Source organism: Triticum urartu, chromosome 1, assembly GCF_003073215.2.
Source record: "Triticum urartu cultivar G1812 chromosome 1, Tu2.1, whole genome shotgun sequence".
In the NCBI taxonomy this organism is placed as follows: Eukaryota; Viridiplantae; Streptophyta; class Magnoliopsida; order Poales; family Poaceae; genus Triticum; species Triticum urartu.
This window is the reverse complement of record NC_053022.1, coordinates 14,091,136-14,110,358: the sequence shown is the minus strand read 5'-3', so window position 1 is coordinate 14,110,358 and position 19,223 is coordinate 14,091,136.

Below are 19,223 nucleotides of genomic sequence, written 5' to 3'. Positions count from 1 at the left end.
GAGTCTGGAACGTTTGAAAAGTTCAAAAGAATTTCAGAGTGAAGTAGAAAATCATCGTAACAAGAAAATAAAAGTTTCTACGATATGACCGCAGAGGTAAAATATTTGAGTTACGATTTTGGTCTTCAGTTAAAACAACGTGAAATAGTTTCACTACTCATGCCACCTAGAACACCGCAGTGTAATGGTGTGTCCGAACGCCGTAACCGTACTTTATTAGATATGGTGCGATCTATGATGTCTCTTATCGATCTACTTCTATCGTTTTGGGGTTATGCATTAGAGACAGCTGCATTCACGTTAAATAGGGCACCATCAAAATCCGTTGAGACGACGCCTTATGAACTGTGGTTTGGCAATAAACCAAATTTGTTATTTCTTAAAGTTTGGGGCTACGATGCTTATGTGAAAAAGTTTCATCCTGATAAGCTCAAACCCAAATCGGAGAAATGTGTCTTCATAGGATACCCAAAGGAGACAGTTGGGTACACCTTCTATCACAGATCCGAAAGGCAAGACATTTGTTGCTAAGAATGGATCCTTTCTAGAGAAGGAGTTTCTCTCGAAAGAAGTGAGTGGGAGGAAAGTAGAACTTGATGAGGTAACTGTACCTGCTCCCTTATTGGAAAGTAGCTCATCACAGAAATCTGTTCCTGTGACGCCTACACCAATTAGTGAGGAAGTTAATGATGATGATCATGGAACTTCAGATCAAGTTGTTACTGAACCTCGTAGGTCAACCAGAGTAAGATCCGCACCAGAGTGGTACGGTAATCCTGTTCTGGAGGTTATGTTACTAGACCATGACGAACCTGCGAACTATGAGGAAGCGATGATGAGCCCAGATTCCGCAAAATGGCTTGAGGCCATGAAATCTGAGATGGGATCCATGTATGAGAACAAAGTGTGGACTTTGGTTGACTTGCCCGATGATCGGCAAGCAATTGAGAATAAATGGATCTTCAAGAAGAAGACAGACGCTGACGGTAATGTTACTGTCTACAAAGCTCGACTTGTTGTGAAAGGTTTTTGACAAGTTCAAGGGATTGACTACGATGAGACCTTCTCACCCGTAGCGATGCTTAAGTCTGTTCGAATCATGTTAGCAATTGCCGCATTTTATGATTATGAAATATGGCAGATGGATGTCAAAACTGCATTCCTGAATGGATTTCTGGAAGAAGAGATGTATATGATGCAACCGAAAGGTTTTGTCAATCCAAAGGGAGCTAACAAAGTTTGAAAGCTCCAGCGATCCATTTATGAACTAGTGCAAGCCTCTCGGAGTTGGAATAAATGCTTTGATAGTGTGATCAAAGCATTTGGTTTTGTACAGACTTTTGGAGAAGCCTGTATTTACAAGAAAGTGAGTGGGAGCACTACAACATTTCTGATAAGTATATGTGAATGACATATTGTTGATCGGAAATAATGTAGAATTATTCTGCAAAGCATAAAGGAGTGTTTGAAAGGAGTTTTTCAAAGAAAGACCTCGGTGAAGCTTCTTACATATTGAGCATCAAGATCTATAGAGATAGATCAAGACGTTTTATAAGTTTTTCAATGATTGCATACCTTGACAAGATTTTGAAGTAGTTCAAAATGGAACAGTCAAAGAAAAAGTTCTTGCCTGTGTTACAAGGTGTGAAATTGAGTAAGACTCAAAGCCCGACCACGACAGAAGATAGAAAGAGAATGAAAGTCATTCCCCATGCCTTGGCCATAGGTTCTATAAAGTATGCCATGCTGTGTACTAGATCTATTGTATACCCTACACTGATTTTGGCAAGGGAGTACAATAGTGATCTAGGAGTAGATCACTGGACAGAGGTCAAAATTATCCTTAGTGGAATAAGGATATGTTTCTCGATTATGGAGGTGACAAAAAGGTTCGTCGTAAAGGGTTACGTCGATGCAAGTTTTGACACTGATCCAGATGACTCTAAGTCTCAATCTGGATACATATTGAAAGTGGGAGCAATTAGCTAGAGTAGCTCTGTGCAGAGCATTGTTGACATAGAAATTTGCAAAATACATACAGATCTGAATGTGGCAGACCCGTTGACTAAACTTCTCTCACAAGAAAAACATGATCACACCTTAGTACTCTTTGGGTGTTAATCACATAGCGATGTGAACTAGATTATTGACTCTAGTAAACCCTTTGGGTGTTGGTCACATGACGATGTGAACTATGGGTGTTAATCACATGGTGATGTGAACTATTGGTATTAAATCACATGGTGATGTGAACTAGATTATTGACTCTAGTGCAAGTGGGAGACTGAAGGAAATATGCCCTAGAGGCAATACTAAAGTTATTATTTATTTCCTTATATCATGATAAATGTTTATTATTCATGCTATAATTGTATTAACCGGAAACATAATACATGTGTGAGTACATAGACAAACAGAGTGTCACTAGTATGCCTCTACTTGACTAGCTCGTTAATTAAAGATGGTTATGTTTCCTAACCATAGACATGAGTTGTCATTTGATTAACGGGATCACATCATTAGGAGAATGATGTGATTGACTTGACCCATTCCGTTAGCTTAGCAGTCGATCGTTTAGTATGTTGCTATTGCTTTCTTCATGACTTATACATGTTCCTATGACTATGAGATTATGCAACTCCCGTTTACCGGAGGAACACTTTGTGTGCTACCAAATGTCACAACGTAACTAGGTGATTATAAAGGTGCTCTACAGGTGTCTCCGAAGGTACTTGTTGGGTTGGCGTATTTTGAGATTAGGATTTGTCACTCCGATTGTCGGAGAGGTATCTCTGGGCCCACTCGGTAATGCACACCATTTAAGCCTTGCAAGAATTGCAACTAATGAGTTAGTTGCGAGATGATGTATTACGGAACGAGTAAAGAGACTTGCCGGTAACGAGATTGATCTAGGTATTAAGATACCGACGATCGAATCTCGGGCAAGTAACATACTGATGACAAAGGGAACAACGTATGTTGTTATGCGGTTTGACCAATAAAGATCTTCGTAGAATATGTGGGAGCCAATATGAGCATCCAGGTTCCGCTATTGGTTATTGACCGGAGACGTGTCTCGGTCATGTCTGCATAGTTCTCAAACCCGTAGGGTCCGCACGCTTAAAGTTTCGATGACGATTATATTATGAGTTTATATGTTTTGATGTACCAAAGGTAGTTCGGAGTCCCGGATGAGATCAGGGACATGACGAGGAGTCTCGAAATGGTCGAGACGTAAAGATCGATATATTGGACGACTATATTCGGACATCGGAAAGGTTCCGAGTGATTCGGGTATTTTTCGGAGTACCGGCTGGGGAGTTATGGGAATACGGGAAAGAAGTATTGGGCCTTAATGGGCCATAGTGGGAAGGAGAGGCAGCACCCAGGAGGTGGCGCGCGCCCCTCCCAAGCCCAGTCCGAATTGGACAAGGGGTTTGGGGCGCGGCCCCCCTCTCCCTTCCTATTCCTCTTCCCCCTTTCCCCCCTTCTCCTAGTTGGACTAGGAAAGGAGGAAACCTACTCCAACTAGGAGTAGGAATCCTACTTCCTTGGCGCGCCCGCCGGCCTCCTGCTCCCTTGCTCCTTTATATACGGGGGCAGGGGGGCACCCCATAGACACAACAATTGATCTGTTTGATCTTTTAGCCGTGTGCGGTGCCCCCCTCCACCATAGTCCACCTCGATAATACTGTAGCGGTGCTTAGGCGAAGCCCTGCATAGGTAGAACATCAACATCGTCACCACGCCGTCGTGCTGAAGAAACTCTCCCTCAACACTCGGCTGGATCGGAGTTCGAGGGACATCATCGGGCTGAACGTGTGCTGAACTCGGAGGTGTCGTGCGTTCGGTACTTGATCATTCGGATCGTGAAGACGTACGACTACATCAACCGCGTTATGATAACGCTTCCGCTTTCGGTCTACGAGGGTACGTGGACAACACTCTCCCCTCTCGTTGCTATGCATCACCATGCTCTTGCGTGTGCGTAGGAATTTTTTTGAAATTACTACGTTCCCCTACACGGATCACTACCCTGCTCAGTGTCACATTTATCCCGTGGTACAATGATGTCTACTACACAACCTTCTTCTTGTAGATGTTGTTGGGCCTCCAAGTGCAGAGGTTTGTAGGATAGTAGCAAATTTCCTTCAAGTGGATGACCTAAGGTTTATCAATCCGTGGGAGGCGTAGGATGAAGATGGTCTGTCTCAAGCAACCCTGCAACCAAATAACAAAGAGTCTCTTGTGTCCCCAACACACCCAATACAATGGTAAATTGTATAGGTGCACTAGTTCGGCGAAGAGATGGTGATACAAGTGCAATATGGATGGTAGATATAGGTTTTTGTAATCTGAAAATATAAAAACAGCAAGGTAACAAGTGGTAAAAGTGAGCGTAAACGGTATTGCAATGCTAGGAAACAAGGCCTAGGGTTCATACTTTCACTAGTGCAAGTTCTCTCAACAATAATAACATAATTGGATCACATAACTATCCCTCAACATGCAACAAAGAGTCACTCCAAAGTAACTAATAGCGGAGAACCAACGAAGAGATTATGGTAGGGTACGAAACCACCTCAAAGTTATTCTTTCCAATCAATCCGTTGGGCTATTCCTATAAGTGTCACAAACAACCCTAGAGTTCGTACTAGAATAACACCTTAAGACACAAATCAACCAAAACCCTAATGTCACCTAGATACTCCAATGTCACCTCAAGTATCCGTGGGCATGATTATACGATATGCATCACACAATCTCAATTCATCTATTCAAACCAACACATAGAACCTCAAGAAGTGCCCCAAAGTTTCTACCGGAGAATCACGACGAAAACGTGTGCCAACCCCTATGCATAGGTTCATGGGCGGAACACGCAAGTTGATCACCAAAACATACATCAAGTGAATCACGTGATATCCCATTGTCACCACAGATACGCATGGCAAGACATGCATCAAGTGTTCTCAAATCTTTAAAGACTCAATCCGATAAGATTACTTCAAGGGAAAAACTCAATCCATTACAAGAGAGAAGAGGGGGAGAAGAAACATAAGATCCAACTATAATAGCAAAGCTCGCGATACATCAAGATCGTGCCAAATCAAGAACACGAGAGAGAGAGAGAGATCAAACACATAGCTACTGGTACATACCCTCAGCCCCGAGGGTGAACTACTCCCTCCTCATCATGGAGAGCGCCGGGATGATGAAGATGGCCACCAGTGAGGGTTCCCCCCTCCGGCGGGGTTCCCGAACGGGCTCCCGAGAGGTTTTTGGTGGCTACAGAGGCTTGCGGCGGCGGAACTCCCGATCTAATCTCCGTTCTGGAAGTTTTAGGGTACGTGAGTATATATGGGTGCAGGAAGTACGTCGGTGGAGCTTCGAGGGCCCCACGAGGCAGGGGTGCGCGCCCTAGGGGGGTGGGTGCGCCCCCCACCCTCGTGGCCGCCTCCCTCCTTTCCTGACGTGGGGCCCAAGTCCATCTGGTAGCTTTCCTTCCAAAAATAACTTCTCCAGTTGATTTCGTTCCGTTTCGACTTCGTTTGATATTCCTTTTCTTCGAAACACTGAAATAGGCTAAAAATCACAATCTGGGCTGGGCCTCCGGTTAATAGGTTAGTCCCAAAAGTAATATAAAAGTGGATAATAAAGCCCAATATTGCCCAAAACAGTAGATAATATAGCATGGAGCAATCAAAAATTATAGATACGTTGGAGACGTATCAAGCATCCCCAAGCTTAATTCTTGCTCGTCCTCGAGTAGGTAAATGACAAAAAAGATAATTTTTGATGTGGAATGCTAGTTGGCATAATTTTATTGTAATTCTTCTTAATTGTGATATGAATATTCAGATCCGAAAGATTCAAGACAAAAGTTCATATTGACATAAAAATAATAATACTTCAAGCATACTAACAAAGCAATTATGTCTTCTCAAAATATCATGGCCAAAGAAAGTTATCCCTACAAAATCATATAGTCTGGCTATGCTCTATCTTCATCACACAAAGTATTTAAATCATGCACAACCCCGATGACAAGCCAAGCAATTGTTTCATACTTTTGATATTCTCAAAACTTTTTCAATCTTCACGCAATACATGAGCGTGAGCCAAGGATATAGCACTATATGTGGAATAGAATGGTGGTTGTGGAGAAGACAAAAAGGGAGAAGATAGTCTCACATCAACTAGGCATATCAACGGGCTGTGGAGATGCCCATCAATAGATATCAATGTGAGTGAGTAGGGATTGCCATGCAATGGATGCACTAGAGCTATAAGTATATGAAAGCTCAACAAAAGAAACTAAGTGGGTGTGCATCCAACTCGCTTGCTCACGAAGACCTAGGGCATTTTGAGGAAGCCCATCATTGGAATATACAAGCCAAGTTCTATAATGAAAGATTCCCACTAGTATATGAAAGTGACAACATAGGAGACTCTCTATCATGAAGATCATGGTGCTACTTTGAAGCACAAGTGTGGTAAAAGGATAATAGCATTGTCCCTTCTCTCTTCTTCTCTCATTTTTTTATTTTTTTATTTTTTTTATTTGGGCCTTTCTCTTTTTTATGGCCTCTTTTTTTATTTTTTTTATTTTTTCGTCCGGAGTCTCATCCCGACTTGTGGGGGAATCATGGTCTCCATCATCCTTTCCTCACTGGGACAATGCTCTAATAATGATGATCATCACACTTTTATTTACTTACAACTCAACAATTACAACTCGATACTTAGAACAAAATATGACTCTATATGAATGCCTCCGGCGGTGTACCGGGATGTGCAATGACTCATGAGTGACATGTATGAAAGAATTATGAATGGTGGCTTTGCCACAAATACGATGTCAACTACATGATCATGCAAAGCAATATGACAATGATGGAGCGTGTCATAATAAACGGAACGGTGGAAAGTTGCATGGCAATATATCTCGGAATGGCTATGATAATGCCATAATAGGTAGGTATGGTGGCTGTTTTGAGGAAGGTATATGGTGGGTGTATGATACCGACGAAAAAGTGTGCGGTATTAGAGAGGCTAGCAATGGTGGAAGGAGGAAGGGTGCGTATAATCCATGGACTCAACATTAGTCATAAAGAACTCATATACTTATTGCAAAAATCTACAAGTTATCAAAGCAAAGTATTACGCGCATGCTCCTAGGGGGATAGATTGGTAGGAAAAGACCATCGCTCGTCCCCGACCGCCACTCATAAGGAAGACAATCAATAAATAAATCATGCTCCGACTTCATCACATAACGGTTCACCATACGTGCATGCTACGGGAATCACAAACTTTAACACAAGTATTCTTTAAATTCACAACTACTAAACTAGCATGACTCTAATATTATCACCTCCATATCTCAAAACAATTATCAAGCATCAAACTTTTCTTAGTATTCAACACACTCAAAAGAAAGTTTTACAAATCTTGACTACCAAGCATATTAGGATTATTAAGCAAATTACCAAGCTATTTAAGACTCTCAAAATAATATAAGTGAAGCATGAGAGTTCATCTATTTCTTCAAAATAAAACTACCACCATGCTCTAAAAGATATAAGTGAAGCACTAGAGCAAATGACAAACTACTCCGAAAGATATAAGTGAAGATCAATGAGTAGTTGAATAATTATGTAACTATGTGAAGACTCTCTAACATTTAAGGATTTCAAATATTGATAATTTATTCAAACAGCAAGCAAATCTAAAGAAAATAAAATTACGCTTCAAGCAAAACACATATCATGTGGTGAATAAAAATATAGCTCCAAGTAAAGTTACCGATGAACGAAGACGAAAGAGGGGATGCCTTTCGGGGCATCCCCAAGCTTAGGCTCTTGGTTATCCTTGAATATTACCTTGGGGTGCCTTGGGCATCCCCAAGATTAGGCTCTTACCACTCCTTATTCCATAGTCCATCGAATCTTTACCCAAAACTTGAAAACTTCACAACCCAAAACTTAACAGAAAATCTCGTGAGCTCCGTTAGTGAAAGAAAACAAAACACCACTTCATGGTACTGTAATGAACTCATTATTTATTTATATTGGTGTTAAACCTCCTGTATTTCAACTTCTCTATGATTTATAAACTAATTTACTAACCATAGAGTCATCAAAATAAGCAAACAACACACGAAAAACAGAATCTGTCAAAAACAGAACGGTCTGTAGTAATCTGTAACTAACGGAAACTTCTGGAACTCCACAAATTCTAAAATAAATTGGTGGACCTGAGGAATTTGTCTAGTAATCACCTGCAAAAAGAATCAACTAAATATCACTCTCCAGTAAAAAGTTTTAGCTAATCTCGTGAGCGCTAAAGTTTCTGTTTTTTACAGCATGATCATAAAGGCTTCACCCAAGTCTTCCCAAAGGTTCTACTTGGCACAAACACTAATTAAAACACAAAACCACATCTAAAAAGAAGCTATACGGATTATTTATTGCTAAACAGAACCAAAAAGCAAGAAACTAAAATAAAATTGGGTTGCCTCCCAACAAGCGCTATCGTTTAACGCCCCTAGCTAGGCATGATGATTTCAATGATGCTCACATAAAAGATAGGAATTGAAACATAAAGAGAGCATCATGAAGAATATGACTAGCACATTTAAGTCTAACCCACTTCCTATGCATAGGGATTTTGTGAGAAAACAACTTATGGGAACAAGAATCAACTTGTATAGGAAGGTAAAACAAGCATAACTTCAAAACTTTAAGCACATAGGGAGGAAACTTGATATTATTGCAATTCCTACAAGCATATATTCCTCCCTCATAGTAATTTTCAGTAGCATCATGAATGAATTCAACAATATAACCAGCACCTAAAGCATTCTTTTCATGATCTACAAGCATAGAAATTTTCCTACTCTCCACATAAGCAAAATTCTTCTCATGAATAGTAGTGGGAGCAAACTCAACAAAATAACTATCATATGATTGAGAATTAAGATCAAGATGACAAGTTTCATGGTTATCATTATTCTTTAAAGCATACGTGTCATCACAATAATCATCATAGATAGGAGGCATGCTTTCATGATAGTTAATTTGCTCATTAAAACTTGGGGGACAAAAAATATCATCTTTATCAAACATAGCATCCCCAAGCTTGTGGCTTTGCATATCATTAGCATCATGGATATTCAAGGAATTCATACTAACAACATTGCAATCATGCTCATCATTCACATAATTTATGCCAAGCATTCTATGTAATTCTTCTTCTAGCACTTGAGCACAATTTTCCTTTCCATCATTCTCACGAAAGATATTAAAAAGATGAAGCGTATGAGTCAAACTCAATTCCATTTTTTTGGTTTGCTTTTATAAACTAGACTAGTGCTAAAACAAGAAACAGAAAGATTCGATGGCAAGATCTAAAGATATACCTTCAAGCACTAACCTCCCCGGCAACGGCGCCAGAAAGGAGCTTGATGTCTACTACACAACCTTCTTCTTGTAAACGTTGTTGGGCCTCCAAGTGCAGAGGTTTGTAGGACAGTAGCAAATTTCCCTCAAGTGGATGACCTAAGGTTTATCAATCCGTGGGAGGCGTAGGATGAAGATGGTCTCTCTCAAGCAACCCTGCAACCAAATAACAAAGAGTATCTTTTGTCCCCAACACACCCAATACAATGGTAAATTGTATAGGTGCACTAGTTCAGCGAAGAGATGGTGATACAAGTGCAATATGGATGGTAGATATAGGTTTTTGTAATCTGAAAATATAAAAACAGCAAGGTAACAAGTGGTAAAAGCGAGCGTAAATGGTATTGCAATGCTAGGAAACAAGGCCTAGGGTTCATACTTTCACTAGTGCAAGTTCTCTCAACAATAATAACATAATTGGATCACATAACTATCCATCAACATGCAACAAAGAGTCACTCCAAAGTAACTAATAGCGGACAACAAACGAAGAGATTATGGTAGGGTACGAAACCACCTCAAAGTTATTCTTTCCAATCAATTCGTTGGGCTATTCCTATAAGTGTCACAAACAGCCCTAGAGTTCGTACTAGAATAACACCTTAAGACACAAATCAACCAAAACCCTAATGTCACCTAGATACTCCAATGTCACCTCAAGTATCCGTGGGCATGATTATACGATATGCATCACACAATCTCAATTCATCTATTCAAACCAACACATAGAACCTCGAGAAGTGCCCCAAAGTTTCTACTGGAGAATCATGACAAAAACATGTGCCAACCCCTATGCATAGGTTCATGGGCGGAACCCGCAAGTTGATCACCAAAACATACATCAAGTGAATCACGTGATACCCATTGTCACCACAGATACGCACGGCAAGACATACATCAAGTGTTCTCAAATCTTTAAAGACTCAATCCGATAAGATTACGTCAAGGGGAAAACTCAATCCATTACAAGAGAGAAGAGGGGGAGAAGAAACATAAGATCCAACTATAATAGCAAAGCTCGCGATACATCAAGATCGTGCCAAATCAAGAACACGAGAGAGAGAGAGAGATCAAACACATAGCTACTGGTACATACCCTCAGCCCCGAGGGTGAACTACTCTCTCCTCGTCATGGAGAGCGCCGGGATGATGAAGATGGCCACCGGTGAGGGTTCCCCCCTCTGGCAGGGTGCCGGAACGGGCTCCCGAGAGGTTTTTGGTGGCTACAGAGGCTTGCGGCAGCGGAACTCTCGATCTAATCTCCATTCTGGAAGTTTTAGGGTACGTGAGTATATATGGGTGCGGGAAGTATGTCGGCGGAGCTTCGAGGGCCCCACGAGGCAGGGGGCACGCCCTAGGGGGTGGGCGCGCCCCCACCCTCGTGGCCGCCTCCCTCCTTTCCTGACGTGGGGTCCAAGTCCATCTGGTAGCTTTCTTTCCAAAAATAACTTCTCCAGTTGATTTCGTTCCGTTTCGACTTCGTTTGATATTCCTTTTCTTCGAAACACTGAAATAGGCTAAAAACAGCAATCTGGGCTGGGCCTCCGGTTAATAGGTTAGTCCCAAAAGTAATATAAAAGTGGATAATAAAGCCCAATATTGCCCAAAACAGTAGATAATATAGCATGGAGCAATCAAAAATTATAGATACGTTGGAGACGTATCATACAACAAACTACCCGGAAGCAGAAGGAAGGAATGAAGGAAGCCCTCCAAGAAGGTATGAAAGAATCTGTGACGAAGGACGATGTTGAAGAACCTGATGGAGAAGGCCTAACCAGATTTTATTCCAAAGCCTGCTGTTCATGTGGAGAAAAAGGACATTTTTCACAGTATTGCACCAAAGAAAGAAAAGAGAATCCAGAATACTTCCCGATAGAAGAAGTGGAATTTGATCCACATGAAATAGAAGCCCTGATCGGTACGAATACCTCCCCAGAGTAACCCAATTTCTGCAAAGAAGGACCTGTGTCATATCACATGTTTCAGGTGCAACAACTCATGGCACTACTACCATGAATGTTCGTACAAGAAGCCAAGAACCCAAGGAGTCCAAAAAATCACAAGGAAGCCTCGAGACAAGTCGGAAGCCATTTGTTTTCGCTGCAAGGAAGCGGGACATTATGCTAGGGAATGTTCGTATCAAAAGAAAGCTAAAACTGAGTAGTCGAGATTATGATATCAGTAATAAGTAGTAGGAAGCAATTTTATTTTTATGAGTAGGTTGAATTGACCTATGTAATGGAAGTCTTGGGGAATGTAATATTTCATGGATCAATAAAGTTGAATCATCAGTGCCATGTTGAATTGTAAGAGTTGCCACTCTCTTAGATTTTGACCATTTTCGAGGATATGAGAAATATGGTCTATGGATGAATTAGTACAATTCATTTTAAGTGTGGTAGTATTTCGTAAAACCACAGGGTAAAAGGAGAAAGAAACGTGTTGTTCATGCCGATCCGTAGAAAGGAGCTGGACAAAAATAAGTTGCAGTTTGATTTCGTTATGTTGGTTACCACAAGGAGATGAAGGAAATGAAGTAGTATGAGAATTACCGGAGAATATGGATCAGTTGTAACTCCAAGGATGAGTAAAAGCTATACAAGTGTTGAAGTGGGCCATAACCCACAAGGGCCAGGATTTACCGAGGAACAAGCACAGTCTTGTTGAAGGAAGAATTATGAAGGATCCATGAAACATCTACCGATCAAGTTATAGCTATTCCATAGGAGGATACGTAAAACCAGAGGGTTTGGTGAAACGATAGTTGTTTCTGTTTGGCTTGCAGAATTGATGGATTTATCCTAACCCAGTTCGTGGACAAGAGAAATCTTCAATGCCTATGAGGATGCCCGAGTGTTAGGATGCGAGATTCACTAAACCTTATACAGGGTAATGATTTGGGTGCGACATGGCTTGGCCACCATGACGACTTACTCTTATCATTCGCTCTTGTTATTTGGAATGGTAAATCTGAGTGACTTACCCACAGTAAAGTGCCGACGCCCATTGAAGCCATGATTAAGCCTTAGAATGGTATGATGATAAACCCATGTACATGGTAGCTGTTGCCAATCGTAGGTTACACGGTGAGAATGAAGCCAAGACCCATTTCTTGCAGGGAACCAGTAATGGCAGACCTCCATGAGATTTTTCGATAGTTGTTTAGCATTGGCGCTAGACCTGTCAGATGAGAAGACCCGGTCTCGGAAGAATTTCATTTTGATGCAAAGACCCAGGATATTGAAGGCCTCTAACAGGAGAGCATCAATGAAGGAGTTATTACAAGAAATTTGAGGAGAAATGTGTTGTCAACACTATAGAGGTGGCGCATGAGTATATTTTAAGTGTAGTAGCACCCGAGACCTTCATGATGATCAATAGAATTGCAAGGAGACCCCGACCCTAACCTTTTCTTTCTAGACTTTCCAAATCTCGAGGACGAGATTCATTTTAAGTGTGGTAGGTTTGTAACAACCCAAAATTCTATATTTTGGAATGTTATATTAAATAAATAAATGCGATTGTTTGTTTGATTGATGTCTGATGGATTGTGTGAAATTATTTTATTTTCACGAGAATTAAAACCTTTTGAGTTCTTGTTTAAAACTTTTTCTAATCATGTTATAAAAGTTGGATAACATTTTGTCCAATAAAGAAAACTATGGTTGGGGAAGTTTATTCAAGAAAATCAAAGGGCTTTAATTTTTTTGTTTGACTCTTTTTGAAATATTGGAAACCACAATCACAATTTTGGCGTGAGAATAAGATGACTTTCTCAAATGTGGTGGATGAATGTTTCATATGGAGTTTGTTTGGATTTTGGAGTTCCAATTGAAATATGATATTATTTGGAGTTTTACTATCGTTTAAATATTTCCAAATTAATCAAATAAAATTTAATGAGAGGAGATAATGTGACTTCTCCAAAAATATATTTGGAAATATTTAATACGGTACAATTGTCCTTATGTCCATAAAAAATGTATTCTAACTTGTGCACATAAATAATATTTTGTAGGCACCAAATTATAATTACGTGTATGTGAACATTTATTTTTGTCTATTAATTTTTTTTCTGTGCGACAAATGTATTAGCAAAAAGAAAACCTACAGCCATGGCCCAATTTGGGCCAACTGATCAAGCAGCCCACTAGCGAAGCTTTCATCTTCCTCCTCGTGCACATCTGTATGTTCACGTACAGAGAGACATCCATGGCTTAGGCTGCACTCCAACGCTTCCTCTCCCTTTTCCCGCAACCACTGACCTCCTAAACCGGTTCCCCATGCTCTCTCGACTCCTTCCCTCTAGTAGTGCGCCTTAAGGGAGGCACCCCCTAATGGCCATTAGAGCTCGAGGAAACTGCTGCTTTTATTGCCGTCAATAACAACTATGAAACCGCTCGATTCTGACCTCCCCTGCTCCTATAAAAGGTACCCAGACGTGAGCCTCGAAGCCACTCACTAGCCCATCCGAAAACCCCTCTCTGAACCTCCTCCTCTGCGAGCAATTGCTCGTCGGAGTTCGACAACTCCGGCGGCCGCTCCACGCCGCCACGGGACAAGTCCGAGCCTGTGATCTTATCCAAAGGACTCCCCTTGTCGACCTCTTCGCCGTTCTGCTACTGCTTGACGTTGGGGGCCTTCTTCCTCAACTCCGGCGACCTTTTTCCCCAACTTCGGCGACCTTTTTCCCCAACTCCGGCGACTAACTCCGGTGAGCACTATGTAAATCCCGTAATTGTTTTTCAGAAAAATACTCAAACTTCGGAAATTCATATCTCCTAGACCGTAAGTCCGAATTCGACAAATTTTATATCCACGGATTCATTGAGACACGAAGTTTATCATGAGACAAAAATACTTCACTTTTGGTAAATTAAATTTGACACAAATTTAAAATTTGTATTTGAGTATTTTTGATATATCTATTAATCTGTAATTCTTTTGAAAATGTTTCCTTCAGAAAAATTGATCTTTCGGTCCATATCTTGCTGTTAGAATTTTTTTCCTAATTGTTCACCTCTGTTTAGCCACTGTTTCAACCTTAACACTTCATATAGTTTTTCTTTTATCATAATTCAATTTCATCATTAGTTTAATTTGATTCTTGATTCAGCTTTTTTGAGAAGATCATTAGGAACCTCTCTGGTCATATGCTATCATTATACAAATTTAGACTTCACGAGATGTTACATACATTTTGTAACATAAATCTTTGTGCCACAAACTCCATCTACCATTTTCATTATAGACTTTGTCGTAGAACCTTGCCTCACAACTCTTCAGCCCGTGATCTTCACTTTGACCCAACCCTAGAACAAAACCTATATCATGTTTTCATTCTTGATCTTATCTCAACCCGTAACCAAGTCCTAACAACTTATCTAGGAATGTTTTTATTTTTATTTTTTATTTGTATTGTAATTTGAGTATTTTATTTGGATCTTTATTTGGGTGTTGTTGCATGTTAAAGTACTTTCTTATATCGTTAGATATATCGTAACGAGAAGGAGAGACGACTCAATAGAATGTTTCATCTTCATCAACAGTACAAGGCAAGTTACATCTTGATCATGCCCTTTTATACCTATGTTTTATATATGCATTTAGTCCTTTGATGTAGGGTTTGCATGAATATGTTAGTTGGCTATATTATAAACCCAGTAGTGCAATGAGGTAGGTCTGAGCCTTTACTTCTTTGTCGCCAACGTTGTAGGGAGTTTTGCTATGCCATTGTAGACGGGGATTGGTATGTGAGATCATGAAAGTTGCGAGTGATATAATAATTAACGGCAACCTTAAGGCGGCAACATTAACACACATCTGGGTGGATTGGTAAGGGGCACCCTGGAGAAACCAGTGGACTTGCCCGGGCACCCTGGAGAAACCAGCAGACTTGCCCAGGGGATCCCGGAGTACCCGTGTGATCACCCTATGGACTGCCACCCTGGCTCAAAGGGATTCATCAATTTTTCATGACTAGAAGCTTACCTGCACAGCCACAAGCTATTATGGGCTCTGGCTTAGTTGAGTACGTTGTGTGACCTCTTACCGTGGTAGACTAGCAGATGTATTTATATATGTAGGTGTACCGGTCTACCTAGGGTTAAGAGGGAACACTTCTGAAAGACTATGTCTCGATCTTCCGATTCTCAAACACCAGGCAGTGCGAGGACTACAAAGGAGGTGATCGAGTCTTGTGGGGAAAAGTGTGCAAAACTCTGCAGAGTGTAAAACTAATCGATTAGCCGTGTCCCCGGTTATGGACAATTTGAGCATCTGGAAAGTGGGACTTGAGCTATCTCCTCACTCTTAATTAATTTAACGGGGTTTAATGAATTTGGGTATAGATTGAATGGAGCAACCATCTTAATCATATTATGATGAATTATGTAGTAACAATGTGATATTCTTTTGATGATAGGGAAAATTCAGCTTTATGCAAATTAAATTTAGAACCATCCACCAGCCATATTGCATGTATAAATAGGACATTTATTCATCTTTTGTGGTGTGACTTGCCAATACATTCAACTTACTGACCTACATGGCTGCAACATATTATGTTGCAGGTATTATCCGACGAGTAAGTGATATGATAGGGTTAAGGTCCACAACTCAACTTGCCGATGGCGTTGATGGGACTCCACACCCGTTTGCCTGTTTCCGCTGAGATTCTTAAGGTATATATCAGTTTTTCGTTACTTATACATGTGATTGCACTTTGATATATACATTGATGTACTGTGTGTGCTAGCATACCGATCCAGGGATAGCACAGATACACAGAGACTTGACCGTCTGAGGTCGGGTCCACTACGACCGAAAGGTCGAGCGTGAATCATATAGTAGATATGATCAACATAAACGATGTTCACCATTGAAAACTACTCCATCTCACGTGATGATCGGTTATTGTTTAGTTGATTTGGATCACGTAATCACTTAGAAGATTAGAGGGATGTCTATCTAAGTGGGAGTTCTTTAGTAATATGATTAATTGAACTTAAATTTATCATGAACTTAGTCCCTGATAGTATCTTGCTTGTTTATGTTGATTGTAGATAGATGGCTCATGCTGTTGTTCCGTTGAATTTTAATGCGTTCCTTGAGAAAGCAAAGTTGAAAGATGATGGTAGCAATTACACGGACTGGGTCCGTAACTTGAGGATTATCCTCATTGCTGCTCAGAAGAATTACGTCCTGGAAGCACCGCTGGGTGCCAGGCCTGCTGCTGGAGCAACACCAGATGTTATGAACGTCTGGCAGAGCAAAGCTGATGACTACTCGATAGTTCAGTGTGCCATGCTTTACGGCTTAGAATCGGGACTTCAACGACGTTTTGAATGTCATGGAGCATATGAGATGTTCCAGGAGTTGAAGTTAATATTTCAAGAAAATGCCCGAATTGAGAGATATGAAGTCTCCAATAAGTTCTATAGCTGCAAGATGGAGGAGAACAGTTCTGTCAGTGAGCATATACTCAAAATGTCTGGGTATAATAATCACTTGATTCAATTGGGAGTTAATCTTCCGGATGATTGCGTCATTGACAGAATTCTCCAATCACTGCCACCAAGCTACAAGAGCTTCGTGATGAACTATAATATGCAAGGGATGAACAAGACTATTCCCGAGCTCTTCGCAATGCTGAAAGCTGCGGAGGTAGAAATCAAGAAGGAGCATCAAGTGTTGATGGTTAACAAGACCACTAGTTTCAAGAAAAAGGGCAAAGGGAAGAAAAAGGGGAACTTCAAGAAGAACAGCAAGCAAGTTGCTGCTCAGGAGAAGAAACCCAAGTCTGGACCTAAGCCTGAAACTGAGTGCTTCTACTGCAAGCAGACTGGTCACTGGAAGCGGAACTGCCCCAAGTATTTGGCGGATAAGAAGGATGGCAAGGTGAACAAAGGTATATGTGATATACATGTTATTGATGTGTACCTTACTAGAGCTCGCAGTAGCACCTGGGTATTTGATACTGGTTCTGTTGCTAATATTTGCAACTCGAAATAGGGACTACGGAATAAGCGGGCACTGGCAAAGGACGACGTGACGATGCGCGTGGGAAACAGTTCCAAAGTCGATGTGATCGTGGTCGGCACGCTACCTCTACATCTACCTTCGGGATTAATATTAGACCTAAATAATTGTTATTTGGTGCCAGCGTTGAGCATGAACATTACATCTGGATCTTGTTTAATGCGAGACGGTTATTCATTTAAATCAGAGAATAATGGTTGTTCTATTTATATGAATAATATCTTTCATGGTCATGCACCCTTGGAGAGTGGTCTATTCTTATTGAATCTCGATAGTAGTAATACACATATTCATAATGTTGAAGCCAAAAGATGCAGAGTTGATAATGATGGTGCAACTTATTTGTGGCACTGCCGTTTAGGTCATATCGGTGTAAAGCGCATGAAGAAACTCCATACTGATGGACTTCTGGAACCACTTGATTATGAATCACTTGGTACTTGCGAACCGTGCCTCATGGGCAAGATGACTAAAACACCGTTCTCCGGTACTATGGAGAGAGCAACAGATTTGTTGGAAATCATACATACCGATGTATGTGGTCCGATGAATATTGAGGCTCGTGGCGGATATCGTTATTTTCTCACCTTCACAGATGATTTAAGCAGATATGGATATATCTACTTAATGAAACATAAGTCTGAAACTTTTGAAAAGTTCAAAGAATTTCAGAGTGAAGTTGAAAATCATCGTAACAAGAAAATAAAGTTTCTACGATCTGATCGTGGAGGAGAATATTTGAGTTACGAGTTTGGTGTACATTTGAAAAACTGTGGAATAGTTTCGCAACTCACGCCACCCGGAACACCACAGCGTAATGGTGTGTCCGAACGTCGTAATCGTACTTTACTAGATATGGTGCGATCTATGATGTCTCTTACTGATTTACCACTATCGTTTTGGGGTTATGCTCTAGAGACGGCTGCATTCACGTTAAATAGGGCACCATCAAAATCCGTTGAGACGACGCCTTATGAACTGTGGTTTGGCAAGAAACCAAAGTTGTCGTTTCTTAAAGTTTGGGGCTGCGATGCTCATGTGAAAAAGCTTCAACCTGATAAGCTCGAACCCAAATCGGAGAAATGTGTCTTCATAGGATACCCAAAGGAAACTGTTGGGTACACCTTCTATCACAGATCCGAAGACAAGACATTCGTTGCTAAGAATGGATCCTTTCTAGAGAAGGAGTTTCTCTCGAAAGAAGTGAGTGGGAGGAAAGTAGAACTTGACGAGGTAACTGTACCTGCTCCCTTACTGGAAAATAGTTCGTCGCAGAAAACTGTTTCAGTGACACCTACACCAGTTAGTGAGGAAGCCAATGATAATGATCATGAAACTTCAGACCAAGATACTACTGAACCTCGTAGATCAACCAGAGTAAGATCCGCACCAGAGTGGTACGGTAATCCTATTCTGGAAGTCATGCTACTAGATCATGATGAACCTACGAACTATGAAGAAGCGATGGTGAGCCCAGATTCCGAAAAGTGGCTTGAAGCCATGAAATCTGAGATGGGATCCATGTATGAGAACAAAGTATGGACTTTGGTTGACTTGCCCGATGATCGGCAAGCAATTGAGAATAAATGGATCTTTAAGAAGAAGACTGACGCTGATGGTAATGTTACTGTCTACAAAGCTCGACTTGTCGCAAAAGGTTTCCGGCAAGTTCAAGGGATTGACTACGATGAGACCTTCTCACCCGTAGCGATGCTT